Source organism: Schistocerca gregaria, chromosome 8 (genome assembly GCF_023897955.1).
Source record: "Schistocerca gregaria isolate iqSchGreg1 chromosome 8, iqSchGreg1.2, whole genome shotgun sequence".
In the NCBI taxonomy this organism is placed as follows: domain Eukaryota; kingdom Metazoa; phylum Arthropoda; class Insecta; order Orthoptera; family Acrididae; genus Schistocerca; species Schistocerca gregaria.
In genome coordinates, this window is record NC_064927.1 from 307,675,831 (window position 1) to 307,692,440 (window position 16,610).

Genomic DNA, 16,610 nt, shown 5'->3' on the forward strand with positions numbered 1-16,610 from the left:
TGAACACACCTTCTTACCCCATCGCCTATCCTAGAGACCTGAGTATGTTAATGTTATACACTGAGGAAGATACGGGCCGCAAATGTGGAAATCAATTCATATAAGCGATTTTGACAAAGAGCGCATTGTTGTGATACTGCGGCTGGAAACGAGAATCTTTGAAACGACAAAGCTGGACGCCTATTGACGGGCCACTGTTGTGAGCACCTGTGGGAAGTGGTTGAACGATGGTGAAATAACGATCAGGCCGTATGGTATTCTACGACCACGTCTCATCATGTAGAGGTCGGAGAATCCCCCACTGTTTAATCCTGGACAGGAAGTGATCTGTAGCGGATCTGACGACCGAGTACAGCGCTGTTTCAGGCACAAGTGTTTCCAAGCACACAGTTCGAAGGCCATTTTTGAACGTGGAGCTTCACATCACACGACCCGTACGTGTTCCTATGTTGACCCAATGACATATTCATTTATGATTGTAGTGGGCACAGCATCACTGAGTTTTCTCCGTGAATCAATAGAAACGAATCGCATGTAGGATGAATCGCATTTTTTGTTACACCAGTGATGGTTGGATGCTTACACACCGTCATCCAGGAGAATGGCTGTACGAAATATGTTTCACACCACAGAAGCAGGCTGTTTAGGGTAGAATTATTCCATGGGGTACTGAGTTGGGATTGCATGGGATCTGTGGTGGTAATGGAAGGCATTATGACAGCAGTGAACTACTTGAACACTATTGCAGACCTCGTGCATCGCTTCATGCCTGAAGTCTCCTCCTATGGTGATGACATCTTTCAGCAGGATAACTGTCCGTGTTGCAAGGTGAAAATAGTGCCACAGTGATTTAAGAGTCATTGTAGTCAACTCAGGTTGATGTCTTGGCCAGAAAATGTGCCTAATCTGTACCCATTGGAAGACATATAGGGCGGCAGCTGCGTGCCCCTAAACCACGATCCCTTAACTTACGGAAATTGTTTTACCTGTACGTAGACATCTGGTTCCATATCCTTCTGAAATCTTGTCAAAGACTCGTAGAATCCATGCCAAACAGAATCGCCGCTGTATTGTATTTTCTCAATGGTCCAGCAGGCTATTAAACAGGTGGTCATAATGTTTTGACTCATCAGTGTATGTACTTTCCAATTATACATTCATATAATTTGAAACTAATTTTAGTTTGTCATTTGTAGCTGAACGAAACAAATATTTTTGGTAGAAGTAATGCACATTGAGAAATATTAGGGCATTTGAATGGACTACATTTTGAGTGCCTAACGTGTGGAGCACTCTCTCTCTGAGGATGTGCAGACACTTAGTTTTAAACCTTCCATGGTGTCAGTGCTGTATTGCAGTTACTTTAATTCGAAGAAAACAACAGCTCCTCTAGTGAACCGGTGCAGATAACAACGTGTAGATGACTATTATCGTATGTTACACAGGAGACAGTTAAAACTGGAACACCAAAGAACAGAATATTGTTGTGAGCAAATGAAAGTACAATCGTATGAGTTCTTTGATTGCCTTGAGAGATGGCTCATTGGAACTTCAACATATGAAATATTAGCTCACTTTATTACAATTATAAATAAAAATATTTACTTAGCTTGAAGCAATCCTTTGCCACATAACTGATTGATAATTTACAATGTCATTCACTAGTAAAGCATCACTTGAGGTATTAGTTAACAGACTGTTTAAAATTTAGTAAAGTACATTTCTCTCTGAGACCTGAACAAATGTCTAGTCCTACTCGATGATGCTGACTTTTTCAGCTGAGGTCACGAACTGGGGCAGAGCACTTCCATGTTCAGCTGTATATTGACCTCCGTGTTATGGTGCTGTGGTGCTGAGAGATTGCAGCGAGATACGGCTAATGTCTGTGGTATCGATATGCATTACCGACTTTGGTGTGTATCTGCCATCTTTGCCCAATACCACATATACGAGGGTTGTTTAAAAAATAATGCAACACTTTTTTTCTCGGCCAATTTCGTTTGGTAAAATACGAAATTTTTTGTGGGACGTCTTGGAAAATAACCGCTTCAGTCCCTATATGGTAGCGCTATACCTAGCCTTCAAGATGACGTCTGTAGCAGATGTGTATTCCAAGCACGGAATGGTCAATGTGTTTCATTTGGTACAAAACCAGAGCATTGCAGACATTCGAAGGAGCTTGTAGAATGTCTACAGAGACCTGGTAGTGAACAAAAGCACGGTGAGTCGTTGGGCGAGGCATTGTCATCGTCGAAACAAGCTTGGCCCATCCTATGCAATCTCCCGGATGCCAGTAAGCTGCACACAGCTGTGGACTCCTGCAGTGTTGGAATGTGCGGAACTCTCATTCGCGGGGATTGATGTATCACAAACACCTCACAGCTGAACTGGACGTCTCTGTTCTTGCTGGTGATACCTCAGTCCACCAGTTGGCGCATCCAAATGTGTGACCCCATTGTGTTCTTCACTGCCTAACGGAAGACAATAAAGAGCAACGACGGACCGTCTGTGCGGAATTGCTTGTACGTTGTGAGACTGATCCTGACAATTTCTCTCGAACGTCGTCACAGTTGATGAAACGTGGGTCCATCACTTCAAACCAAAAACAAAACGGCAATCCATGGAGTTGCGCCACATCACCTCTCCTCTGAAGAAAAAGTCCAAAGCCACAACGTAAGTCGTTAAAGTCGTGACGACCATCTCCTGGGATTCTGGAGGGATACTTCTGTTTGATGTTCTCCGGCATGTTGCAACGATCAGCTCTGAAGTCTATTGTGGCACCTTTCGGAAACTGAAGAAACTGCTCACACAACTCCATCTGGCTGTTCTTCAAAATCATCCCAAAGCCCAAATCTTGCAACTTCCGACTTCAATCTGTTTGGCCCAGTGAAGGATGTATTCTACGGCAAGCAGTGCTTGATGTGGAGGTTATTGATGCAGCAAGAAACTGGCTTCGCCATCGACCATTGGAGTGCGCTGTAGCTGCCCTCCGTCGACCTCTTGTTGTCGACTTCTTCAAAATGTTCAAATGTGTGTGAAATCTTATGGGACTTAACTGCTAAGGTCATCAGTCCCTAAGCTTACACATTACGTAACCTAAATTATCCTAAGGACAAACACACACACCCATGCCCGAGGGAGGACTCGAACCTCCGCCGGGACCAGCCGCACAGTCCATGACTGCAGCGCCTCAAACCGCTCGACTAATCCCACGCGGCTGTCGACTTCTCTGACGGAAGATATAAGGTTATTATCTATTATATATGCTCGGCATTTAATTAGATCTATACGTCAGATGGAGCAGCCACAAATATCTTCACTGTAACGTCGACATAATATCGGGTTTTCATAATAAAAATGTTAGCTTTTTGGTTCAGTCGATCACCCTTCATTTGTTGCTGCGTTGCCGAAGACAATATAGTTAGTAACGTCTTTGGATGTTAGTTATTATTCACCAATATACACGATGTTACAGAAATCACTTTAGTTTTTTATTAACAACATTCAATAATAATTAAATGACCATGAATGATTGCGTTTTGTATAGAGGGAAAAGGAAGGTTGATCCTACAATTACTCTCAGCAATTACGGCTACTAAAATGTCCGTCATTTTTATAGTTCGTCACTCAAAGATATTATAGCAAGGGCTATGGTCCATTACTACCAAGGCTACAACACTTCGATACAGTCATTCAAACTGCGTACGCTTTTGCTTTCACAAAGCTAAGTGTCGCATACCATTCTTGTATTCAGTTTACCGTCCAATCCTATAGTCCGAAGATCCAGTTATCAGTTAGTCGGCATGTACTAAAATTTAATACTGAGCGCTACTTTTCCCCGCGTCTACAATTCCTCAGATATTCGTAGTCCGTGACCTTAAGGCTAAATTAACTATAGAGAATTTTCTTGCACTTCAACAAAAGTGCCCTGATCCCTTCCATAGAATATCACACTGAAATGCCCGCTATATCGCACGCCGCAGTTACGCAGACTTATTCAGAGCACAGAAAACAGGACAAGAGAGTTAACAATACCCGCGTATGGCTTATATAGCAGAATTTAGAAACAAAAGTAGCCGCGTTAAAGCCTCTTTGATTTCCCTGAAGTGCAACATTGTTGCCGGTGTTATTCTGATGAGAGATTATATGTCGATAATTTTAATTAAAATCTTTTCAATGCTATTGACTAGTATCGATCATCTCTCCCCTTTATGGAAATACTAAATCAAACACCTTCGGAACAGGCCTTGGAATGCCAAACAGTACCGACCGACTGCCACGTCATCCCCAGCCCACGGGCGTCAGTGGATGCGGATATGCAGGATCATGTGGTCAGCTCATCGCCCTCCCGGCCGAATGTCAGTTTACGAGATCGGAGCCGCTACTTCTCAGTCAAGTAGCTCGTCAGTGTGCCTCATAAGGGCTGAGTGCACCCTGCTTGCCAACAGCGCTCGGCAGACAGGATGGTCACCCAACCAAGTGCTAGCCCAGCCCGACAGTGCTTAACTTCAGTGATCTGACGGGAACCGGTGTTACCACTGCCGCAAGGCTTTTGGCCCTATATGAAAATAAGCCTGATAATATTGTTCTTAATTAAAAGAACAGTTGTAGCGGGCATACAGGCCGTCCTAGTAATGTGGCGTAAGAACGTCACATTATATGGAGATTATTTCGAAAAGTAGGGTTTCTTTTGCTGTCAAAAGAATGGGGACTTGTATGCTGTATTGGAATCCTGAATAAAACAGACCTATTTTCAGGAAAAATACGTGATGTATTACTTACTGAACGCCCCTAGTATAATAAACATTTACTTGTTTTTTATACAGTATAGCATAAAACCACATCATTAAATTTGTAGGCAGTGTGGGAATATACATGGTGCGGCATTAGGGCACAGAAGCGCCACCTCCGTCAGAAATAACGGCTGGGCTTCATGAGGAACTCAACTTCGATGACAGCACAGTCGTTCCGTTCCATGTTGTTTCAGCACTACGCCAGAGTTCAGTCCTGGTCGCTGGTGATGGTGGCGTATCAGTCTCTCGGCCGTCCATGACCAGTTCTTTTCGGTGGCTGCAACATTTGGAGAAACTGCTGGCTGGGGAAACAGTCGAACTTCCGTAGTAAGGTAAGCCAGGACAGCGAGGGCAACGTGGGGCTTGTGTTAACTTGTTGAAAGGTAATGCCAGGAAGACATAGAAAATAGGACTACTGTATACATTACCGAGAGGAACCAGAGATGATAGAGTAGTATACCAAATGGCACCCAGTGCTGGGCTCAGAAAACCCGAACGGATTTTCTCCACAGATCCTCCACACATCAATATGTCCTTTGCGTACAAAACGCTAAATTGCAGTGTCGTTCTACTCCCGTGCCGTTGGGCACACCATTGCTGACGTACCTGTCTATGCTGCCGCATCAAAGGCAGCCACACCAGCATTCGCAATGCTGACAGTCCGTGGTGACCCAGAGTCCAGACTACGCCGTGCTGTTCTTGTAGACACTTATCTTGCGGCAGACAGGGCCATTACCTGACTCAGCGTATGTGCTGCGACTGTAGTATATGGCATGGCAGAGTGGACAATATATCAGTCCTCTCGTGAGCTAACCACGTGGACCTGTCAGTTGGACCTCCTCAACCCTCGATTCCCTTATTAACATGACGGTTGATAATCCCGACCGATGCGAGCAGCAATGTCATACCACATACGCCCTGAACGTTGCTCCGTTTTGCAAGGAATAACAGCGTTTCTTACAAACAACTACGAAATACAATTTCTGATCGAGAAACCCACAACACAATCTTTCCTCATACACAGACTTCACACACAAGATAAGAAGAAAACACGCACCACGAAGGAACCATCTGAATGGGGAGGAAATGTGTAGATGTGAGGCATATGTACACACCAAAAAAATGGTTCAGATGGCTCTGAGCACTATGAGACTTAACATCTGAGGTCATCAGTCCCTTTAGAACTTAGAACTACTTAAACCTAAGGACATCACACACATCCATGCCCGAGGCAGGATTCGAACCTGCGACCGTAGCGGTCGTGCGGTTCCAGACTGAAGCGCCTAGAACCACTCGGCCACACTGGCCGGCTGTACACACAAACAAATGATCACCATTTCAAAAATTTGGATTAAGAATAGCAGTAGAAGCTGTCGTCGTGTGCGGGAGGACATTATCTAGCTGAAATGTAAGCCCACGATAGCCTGACATGAAGGGCAGAAAAACATGACGTATAATATCATCGATGTACCACTGTGGTGTAAGGGTGCCTTGGATGACAAGCAAAGGGGTCCTGCTATGAAATGAAATGACACCCCAGACCATCACTCCTGGCTGTCAGGCCATATGGTGAGCGACAATCAGGTTGGTATCCCACCAGTGTCCCACACACGTCTTCGCTGGTTATCGGGGCTGAATTCGAAGGTGGACTGATTACTGGAGACAGCTCTACTCCAGTGAATGAGATTTCAGACCACCGAAGATGTGTCTGGAGACACCCTGGACAGTGGTGGGATACCAGCCTGACTATGGCATGCCCCTGATAGCCAGAAGTGATCATCTGGCTTGCCATGACATTTCATGCTAGGACCCCTTTGGTTGTCATCTGCAGCACAGCGGTACGCCGAAAATATTCTTCAACGCGTTTTGTTGTCCTTCATGGCAAGCCACCTTAGCCTTACATTTCGGCAAGATAATAGCCACCCGACACGGCGAGAGCTTCTACTGCTTTTATTCGTCCTTGACAAACCCTACCTTCACCTGCAAAGTCGCCGGATCTCAGGCAATTGATAACCCTTGGAGCATTATAAGCAGGACCCTCTAACCATCTCGGGATAATGACGTTCTAACACACCAGTGGGTCAGAATTTAGGGCGATATCCATCAGGAGGACATTCAACGAATCTGTCAATCAATCCCAAGACGAACAGCTGCTTTCGTAAGGGCACACGTAGATCAACGTGTTATTGAATAGCTAAATTTGTGAAGCTTTTTCTCTTCAATAAGCCATCCAATTTTCCTGAAATTAGAATCATTTCTTCTTCTGTACATGTACGTCACATCTAGCTATTTCCGTTCCATTCGGATAATTCACTCGTGGTTGTTTTTTCCTTACAGTGCATGTTGTTGTTGTGGTCTTCAGTCCTGAGACTGGTTTGATGGAGCTCTCCATGCTACTCTATCCTGTGCAAGCTTCTTCAGCTCCCAGTACCTACTGCAACCTACATCGTTCTGAATCAGTTTAGCGTATTCATCTCTTGGTCTCCCTCTACGATTTTTACCCTCTACGCTGCCCTCCAATACTAAATTGGTGATCCCTTGTTGCCTCAGAAAATGTCCTATCAACCGATCCCTTCTTCTAGTTAAGAAATGCCACAAATTTCTCTTCTCCCCAATCCTATTCAATACCTCTTCATTAGTTATATGATCTACCCATCTAATCTTCAGCATTCTTCTGTAACACCACATTTCGAAAGCTTCTATTCTCTTCTTGTCCAAACTATTTGTCGTCCATGTTTCACTTCCATACATAGCTACACTGCATACAAATACTTTCAGGAACGACTTCCTGACACTTAAATCAATACTCGGTCTTAACAAATTTCTCTTCTTCAGAAACGCTTTCCTTGCCATTGCCAGTCTACATTTTATATCCTCTCTACTTCGACAATCATCAGTTATTTTGCTCCCCAAATAGCAAAACTCCTTTTCTACTTTAAGTGTCTCATTTCCTAATCTAATTGCCTCAGCATCACCCGACTTAATTCGACTACATACCATTATCCTCGTTTTGCTTTTGCTGATGTTCATCTTATACCCTCCTTTCATGACACTGTCCATTCCATTCAACTGCTCTTCCAAGCCCTTTGCTGTCTCTGACAGAATTACAATGTCATCGGCGAATCTCAAAGTTTTTATTTCTTCTGCATGGATTTTAATACCTACTCCGAATTTTTCTTTTGTTTACTTCACTGCTTTGCTCAATATACAGATTGAATAACATCGGGGATAGGCTACAACCCTGCCTCACTCCCTTCCCAACCTCTGCTTCCCTTTCATGCCCCTCAACTCTTATAACTGCCATCTGGTTTCTCTACAAATTGTAAATAGCCTTTCGTTTCCTGTATTTTACCCCTGCCACCTACAGAATTTGAAAGAGAGTATTCCAGTCAACATAGTCAAAAGCTAGAAACGTAGGTTTGCCTTTCCTTAATCTAGTTTCTAGGATAAGTCGTAGGGTCAGTGTTGCCTCACGTGTTCCAATATTTCTACGGAATCCAAACTGACCTTCCCCGAGGTCAGCTTCTACCAGTTTTTCCATTCGTCTGTAGAGAATACGCGTTAGTATTTTGCATCCGTGACTTATTAAACTGATTGTTCGGTAATTTTCACATCTGTCAGCACCTGCGTTCTTTGGGATTGGAATTATTATATTCTTCTTGAAGTCTGAGGGTATTTCGCCTGTCTCATACATCTTGCTCTCCAGATGGTAGAGTTTTGTCAGAACTGGCTCTCCCAAGGCCGTCAGTAGTTCCAATGGAATTTTGTGTACTCCGGGGGCCTTGTTTCGACTCAGGTCTTTCAGTGCTCTGTCAAACTCTTCACGCAGTATCGTATCTCCTATATCATCTTCATCTACATGCTCTTCCATTTCCATAATATTGTGCTTAAGTTCATCGCCCTTGTATGGACCCTCTCTATACTCCTTCCACCTTTCTGCTTTTCCTTCTTTGCTTAGAACTGGGTTGCTATCTGAGCTCTTGATGTTCATACAAGTGGTTCTCTTATCTCCAAAGGTCTCTTTAATTTTCCTGTAGGCAGTATCTATCTTACCCCTAGTGAGATAAACCTCTACATCCTTACATTTGTCCTCCAGCCACACCTGCTTAGCCATTTTGCACTTCCTGTCGATCTTATGTTTGAGACGTTTGTATTCCTTTTTGCCTGCTTCATTTACTGCATTTTTATATTTTCTCCTTTCATCATTTCTTCTCTTACCCAAGGATTTCTACTAGTTCTCGTCTTTTTACCTACTAGGTCCTCTGCAGCCTTCACTGCTTAATCTCTCAAAGCTACCCATTCTTCTTCTACTGTATTTCTTTCCCCCATTCCTGTCAATTGTTCCCTTATGCTCTCCCTGAAACTCTGTACAACCTCTGGTTCTTTCAGTTTATCCAGGTCCCATCTCCTTAATTTCCCACATTTTTGCAGTTTCTTCAGTTTTAATCTACAGTTCATAAACAATAGATTGTGATCAGAGTCCACATCTGCCCCTGGAAATGTCTTACAATTTAAAAACTGGTTCCTAAATCTCTGTCTTACCATTATGTAATCTATCTGAAACCTGTCAGTACCTCTAGACTTCTTCCATGTATACAACCTCCTTTTATGATTCTTGAACGAAGTGTTAGCTATGATTAAGTTATGCTCTGCGCAAAATTCTACCAGGCGGCTTCCTCTTTCATTTCTTAGCCCCAATCCATATTCACCTACTACGTTTCCTTCTCTCCCTTTTCCTACAGTTGAATTCCAGTCACCCATGACTATTAAATTTTCGTCTCCCTTCACTATCTGAATAATTTCTTTTATTTCATCATACATTTCTTCAATTGCTTCGTCATCTGCAGAGCTAGTTGGCATATAAACTCGTTCTACTGTAGAAGGCATGGGCTTCGTGTCTATCTTGGCCACAATAATGCGTTCGCTATGCTGTTTGTAGTAGCTCACCCACATTCCTATTCTTTTTATTCATTATTAAACTGACTCCTGCATTACCCCTAGTTGATTTTGTATTTATAACCCTGTATTCACCTGACCAGAAGTCTTGTTCCTCCTGCCACCGAACTTCACTAATTCCCACTATATCTAACTTTAACCTATCCATTTCCCTTTTTAAATTTTCTAACCTACCTGCCCGATTAAGGGATCTGACATTCCCCGCTCCGATCCGTAGAACGCCAGTTTTCTTTCTCCTGATAACAGCATCTTCTTGAGTGGTCCCCGCCCGGAGATCCGAATGGGGGACTATTTTACCTCCGGAATATTTTACCCAAGAGGACGCCTTCATCATTTAATCATACAGTAAAACTGCATGCCCTCGGGAAAAATTACGGCCGTAGTTTCACCTTGCGTTCAGCCGTTCGCAGTACCAGCACAGCAAGGCCGTTTTGGTTAGTGTTGCAAGGCCAGATCAGTCAATCATCCAGACTGTTGCCCCTGCAACTACTGAAAAGGCTGCTGCCCCTCTTCAGGAACCACACGTTTGTCTGGCCTCACAACAGATACCCCTCCTTTGTGGTTGCACCTATGGTACGACTATCTGTATCGCTGAGGCATGCAAGCCTCCCCACCAACGGCAAGGTCCATGGTTCTTGGAGAGAACAGTGCATGACAGAATTTAAATTATCGGGAATCATTTCTAGTAAATTGCACTCGGTCTTAAATAATGACAGTTTTTGTTTTTAGAACGGCTCATATTGAGTGATGTTTTAAAAACAAGTCGGATAGCAGAATTTTTGTAGTGTGGCTTCTGCGGAGTATAGTTCTCCATGGACTTCCAGAAGACTCAAAAATCTGAGCCTAAAAGATTTGTACCAACCTCCACATGATTTTCATGTCACACTCATTACAACGAAGGTGAAACGAAAGTGTGGTTGAAGCTTTACTCTCGTATCTCTGACCCCCTATCTCTCAATTATGCTGTGAAGCATGATAAATATTAAAGATTTGATAGTTTTAAACATCATGATTTGTTTATGACGCTGGAAATTCTATCACAGGGCCTGACAATCCTGAAAGTGGTCTATTGTGTACAGTGAACAAATTGAGTGGCGCCTCGGCAGCCTTCGCGACGGTAAATGTAACATACTCAGACTTCTCTCGCGAATTCAGTGTTTTCTTAGTGATTTAAGTTCCTGCTTCTTAATCACTCGCGAGTTCCTTTAAACACTATTTTCCATTCTTTCGCTCCACATTTTGCTGTTTTTGCATATAATTGCTGTTGTATCCTTCTAATCATTTAGTCCTCTTCTCTAACATTTTACTGTACTGTCTCTTCTATGCACTTGGACATTTTTCAGTGCGTATGCGGTTATTGTCAATACGATTATTACGTCTTGTGGGCTGTGCTGCAATTTCTTGAATAGCTGTGACAGTGGAAAATTTGCATTACCTGACATGATTTATATTCGGTTTGTGTTAATCTAAAACAGAAATATTTTTTTGGAACAGTCACACAACATACGTAAATTCATATCAATTCCTATTAGAGATCCAACCTCCAGTGCAATCGAATAAACAAACTGATACGAAATGTAAGAGTGATTGTCACCTTCTGTAGTAGTCTAAAACAGAACTGCATGCTACTTGGAAATAAGGGAATGTCTTGGAAGCACACTGGCCGACATGGGGGCAGAGCTGAGCGCCGGAACAGTGTAGAATCCTGCTAAGCTCTTCTTTGAAGGGCACGCGGTCTTTGACGTGGATGCGCCCTGCACACGCCATTTTGACACCGTAGGGCGCCACTGTGTGGATGGACGACAGTTAGAACAGTCTGTAGCGATGGAAATATTTTTATGAGTGACGAATAATTTTTGGCGAAAGGTGCTGTGTCAGCCGAATCCTAAGCTAGACCTTTGAAAACCGTCAGATTCCACCAAACACGTAGCTCTCACGAAAAAAAAGTCACGTAAGGCCCATGGACAGTGGTTCGTCTAAAGTGTGTGTGTGTGGGGGGGGGGGGGGGGGGGAGAAAGAAAGAGAGAGATAGAGAGAGAGAGGGAGAGAGAGAGAGAAAAGCACGACAGTGACGCCGGAAGCAGCCTGTTTGTTGGTAGAGAATAGGAATAGCGAGGAATGATTCTTTTCCTGAGGAGAATAGTAGAACGGAGATTTGTGGTTAACTGGGTAAAACATAGCTCAAACAAGAGAACCCAGTCACTCTACGAAGCATTTCGATCAGATTCAGAACCCAACTAGGCGAATTAAGCATAAAACAAAAAATGCAGCTAAGTGAAGTCTCCTCGTCAGACACATTCACACAGATACCACTTCACTTGTCTCGCCCCACTCGCCTTATCACCTGCTTCAGTGAGAGCCTTAATATGGAGCAGTGCTGCTACCGTGCCGCCGTCTTTGTCACTTCAGCCAACAGCAGATCTAATGAATTTCGGGGAATCAAAAAAATTTTTCAGGTCATCCGACATCTAGCTGTGGGACATGACACTACATTATGGTGAGACCGAGCCGCCACGATGTTAGATGCAGGTAATTTCAAATCTGTTCGTAATTTAAAAATCTTACAGCCTCTCTCGGAAGATTTGCATTGTGAAGTAGTGAACAGTTTGCTTCCAAATTCCACAACAGCTGTGGACGTATTGCCTTCAATACTTCCACGTATTACCTTCAGTAGGTCTGTTCCATGATGACCAATTTCATTACACTAGTATGTACTTGCACGATTATTCTAAGTTTTCCCCCCTGCTCCTTATTTCAGGTTTGTCAGTTTTCCGTTTCTGCAGCTTGCCTTTATTAAAAACAAGTTCTTTAAGAAATTGCCACAGGTTGTCATTATTAAATGTTATTGAGAAGTTGTCATAGGTTGCCATTATTGTGTATGAAGTATGAATTGTTAATGAAAGTACTAGAATATTATTTTGCCTTAATTGTTAATTGTCTGACATTTGATGTGGACATAAAACCAAGCAAATAGAATAAGTGTATCGCCTAACATTTTTGTTAACCTTGGGACTGATGACCATAGATGTTAAGTCCCATAGTGCCCAGAGCCATTTGTTAACCCCTCTCAAACAATGTGTATTACAGAATCAGTATACATACATGAATAAAACGTTGTTAGAAATGTTCCGACCAACAGAAAATGGGCGGAAGCTTTGCTTCCTGCCAGTATTTTCTCGAAGTTATTTGTGGCAATTAAACGCTATACAACTCTTCAACATTTTTTTCCATATAGACTGGAGTGTGTAGACAGTAAAATTACGACTAACAATTACTATATGTGTTTTGCAATAAATATATAATGATCGATCTGCGTCCTTAGAAGCCACCATGCTTGTAACTCTTAACACCACAACGACATCCATCCGAAGGTTCAGAATACCCCGCTACTGTAGCGCTCTTCATGAGTGTAGCTATTTTTACAAGTCTGTTCTATCCACTGCAGTAAAGGCATGCTAAGTTTTTAAATTTCTTCCTACAGTGCACTAGAACACAATAACACAGATGCAATCACCTAACGCAGGTTTTACTGTTAGACGAAATCACGTCTCGAAACATGTGTCGTTACTATCCTTGCTTGCTAATGTCATTTGCTTGATGAAATTCGATATTTCCAAGTTACTTTCTGTCCCTACAGGTGCATTTGACAGTTTCCTCAACATGTGCTATACACATATGTGACAAAAGGAGTATTTTGAAACACAATTAAGGGGACAAAAATCGATAGGAATCTCGGAGATTCGAGTATTATCATATTGGTAACAAATTCACAGACTTCCCTTGACCATAATCCAACTTAGCACATCTAGGACGCCAGACGAGATTTGTACGCCTTAGGTCTAGTTTACAGCAGTCTCCATGGGTCCTGGAAATCCAGTTGTAATACAGTTCTTCTATTAGGAATGGTAACAGTTTTTAAAGAGATCTCGGTGTGGAATTCCGGGTCTACTAACGTTATAAAAGACATAGAAGACTGAGGTTCACTTGAATTCCAGATTATCATATTTTAGCCGATTATCGCATACACGTTTAGTAGACAACAAATAGTTCAGACAGATCTATTTCCCAGTTCCTGGAGCTGAAAGGACAGATTAATCTGCGATTGTGACTGGATGTAGAACATAAAGCGGAGAACTCTGTTGTTTTAAATGAAAATACGCTACTGCGGCTCCAAAAACAGATCGGTATTCAAACACTGTAGTTAAATTTCCTAATTCTCTTTCAAAAAGCTTTTTCCCAAATGAATCTATTATTCGGTAAAAAGTATTTTAGGCTGTGTGAAAGCCTTAGTAACCAAGAGCGATTCAATTAGGCAACTCTGACAATTAAGGGAGCCGATGTGCACCAGCAGAAAATCGATTGCTACGCTTCTGCCGGGCTTTCAAAACGCTTTTATTAAACGGTATAACACAGAAGATGAAAGTCACAATTAACTACACATAAATTCCTACCGTTATTGGTTGTGCGTAGGTGATTATACTCATACAAAAGGCTTCGGAATTCCGTGGGTCACTGTCAAAATTACGTTCCCAATACAGAGACTAAAATTACTCAGTAACAATTCTGCGAATTTTATCCCGCAAAAATCCGTTACAGGTACTGTACTATCCATTTCTGACTGCAGCACCCGGATGGAGCAGACAGATACGACGAGCGGGCAATTGAAGCTATGAAGCAAATAGCGGTCTAACCCACAAGTATGACGAGTCATTTCTTTGTAATGTAACAGATATGTAAAGCGATCCTTTGACAGTTACAGTTGACTGGTACTGCCCGTCGTAAGCGACAATTCGCTGCAGTGTGACCAAATACAGAAACTTGAAAATCTCTACTTCTGTATGAGTGACAGTGGACTCGCCCACTATTCAGTAATGCGAGATGATACAGATGATAACGGAAACTTTTTCCTTCCCCTGACTCAACTGGTAACGTTGTTACCCAGCTTCTTCTTTTCATCATCAAATAATAAAATGTAACCATTGTTTAGCTGAACATCATCAGCCCAGGTCTTACTGTTGTGAAAATCAAATATTAATTTCTTTGTAAACAGAATTGTTATCTTCCATGTGATTTAGATTTCCTTTTCAGCTGAGTGAGGAAAAAATATTTTCAAAACTGGCCTTTTAGTAACAATTGGTTTCACGTAGCAACAAGAGCTAAGAACCAAATATCCATCGTCTTCTTAGCAGTGAGAAAAGACGATCATCAGTCATTAAGTATCAGGCAAATCGCGTTTTGTCGACTGTTTATAAGTCTAGTTTATTAAAAATGAATTCGCTTTGGTTTTTGGAGGAGACCGATGATCTTGTTAGTTAATACAACACAGAATCCTCAGGCTTATCCATATTTCATGTTAGTAGAACAGATAACCACTTTTGGCTTTAGAGTAATCCTTAGATCTTATGAGGCAGTGAAACTAATTGCACGTAGTCGTTAACTAAATTGATACCGTACACTGCTAATCAATTAAGTCGATTTTTCCCCTTTAGGAGAGCGTATGCACTTGAGCCTATCACACTTTCTCTCCCTTTCCTCACTTTTCTTCTCAAAACTTCTTCAGTAATTGATTCTGATTTGTTTTCTTCTTTCCCTCGGTCCATTTTTTTGTGTTGTTCCTTTCCTTGATTCTTGTTCAGTTTTCTTGTTTCTCATTTTATTTCTGAATTGTTTTCTGTCCTCAGTTTCTTCTAAGATTTTCAATCGTTCGAGGGCTTTTTGTGTTTCCTTCATCCCCTTGGTCTTCAATTCACCTCCGATAACGACTTTAAAAATTTTCTTCGCCAGTCTGTTTTCATCGATCGTTCATGGGTGCTCGTAGAACTGTAGACGTTTTTTCCTACATTTACCTACGATGATGTCTGTGTTTTCGAGAATTCCTTTGCAGGTTGTCTGACGCCTCAGAGAGCACTGCCATGGATTTTTTAAAGGATTTTCCGTTCTCGTTTCTCGATGTCATTAACTTTCGTTATCCTTCTTATTACTATGGTTCCTGCTGTATAGAAGGTTTCTCGTAAAACAACAGTGCTTTAGAGTAGTGTAGTTTTGCATTCTAAATGTGTGTGTGAAATCTTATGTGACATAACTGCTAAAGACGCCAATCCCTAAGCTTACACACTACTTAACTTAAATTATCCGAAGGTCAAACACACACACCCATGCCCGAGGGAGGACTCGAACCTCCGCCGGGACCAGCCGCACCGTCCACGACTGCAGCGCCCCAGACCGCTCGGCTAATCCTGCGCGGCTTTTGCCTTCTATTTTTCGGCCTCGTCTGATGTGTAGTATTGTTCTGAGATACTAGGTCTTTCCAATACAAGATTTTCCGTTCCTGAATCGCACCTAATAATCAACAGCGTGTTGGTCCGTTTGCTGCTCGAGTAGGTTCGGCAAATGCTTAGAGACTATTTTGTTAACGACTGGAGGAAGTGACATTGCTCAGTAATAGTTCGCCTGTGTTTTATCTCCTTTTTTAAAGTGTGGGTGTATCAAGCCACTATTCCTTTCTTTTGGGATGTCCTCTGTTTCCTAGAATCCTGATATACACTCCTGGAAATGGAAAAAAAACACATTGACACCTGTGTGTCAGACCCACCATACTTGCTCCGGACACTGCGAGAGGGCTGTACAAGCAATGATGACACGCACGGCACAGCGGACACACCAGGAACCGCGGTGTTGGCCGTCGAATGGCGCTAGCTTCGGAGCATTTGTGCACCGCCGGCGTCAGTGTCAGCCAGTTTGCCGTGGCATACGGAGCTCCATCGCAGTCTTTAACACTGGTAGCATGCCGCGACAGCGTGGACGTGAACCGTATGTGCAGTTGACGGACTTTGAGCGAGGGCGTATAGTGGACATGCGGGA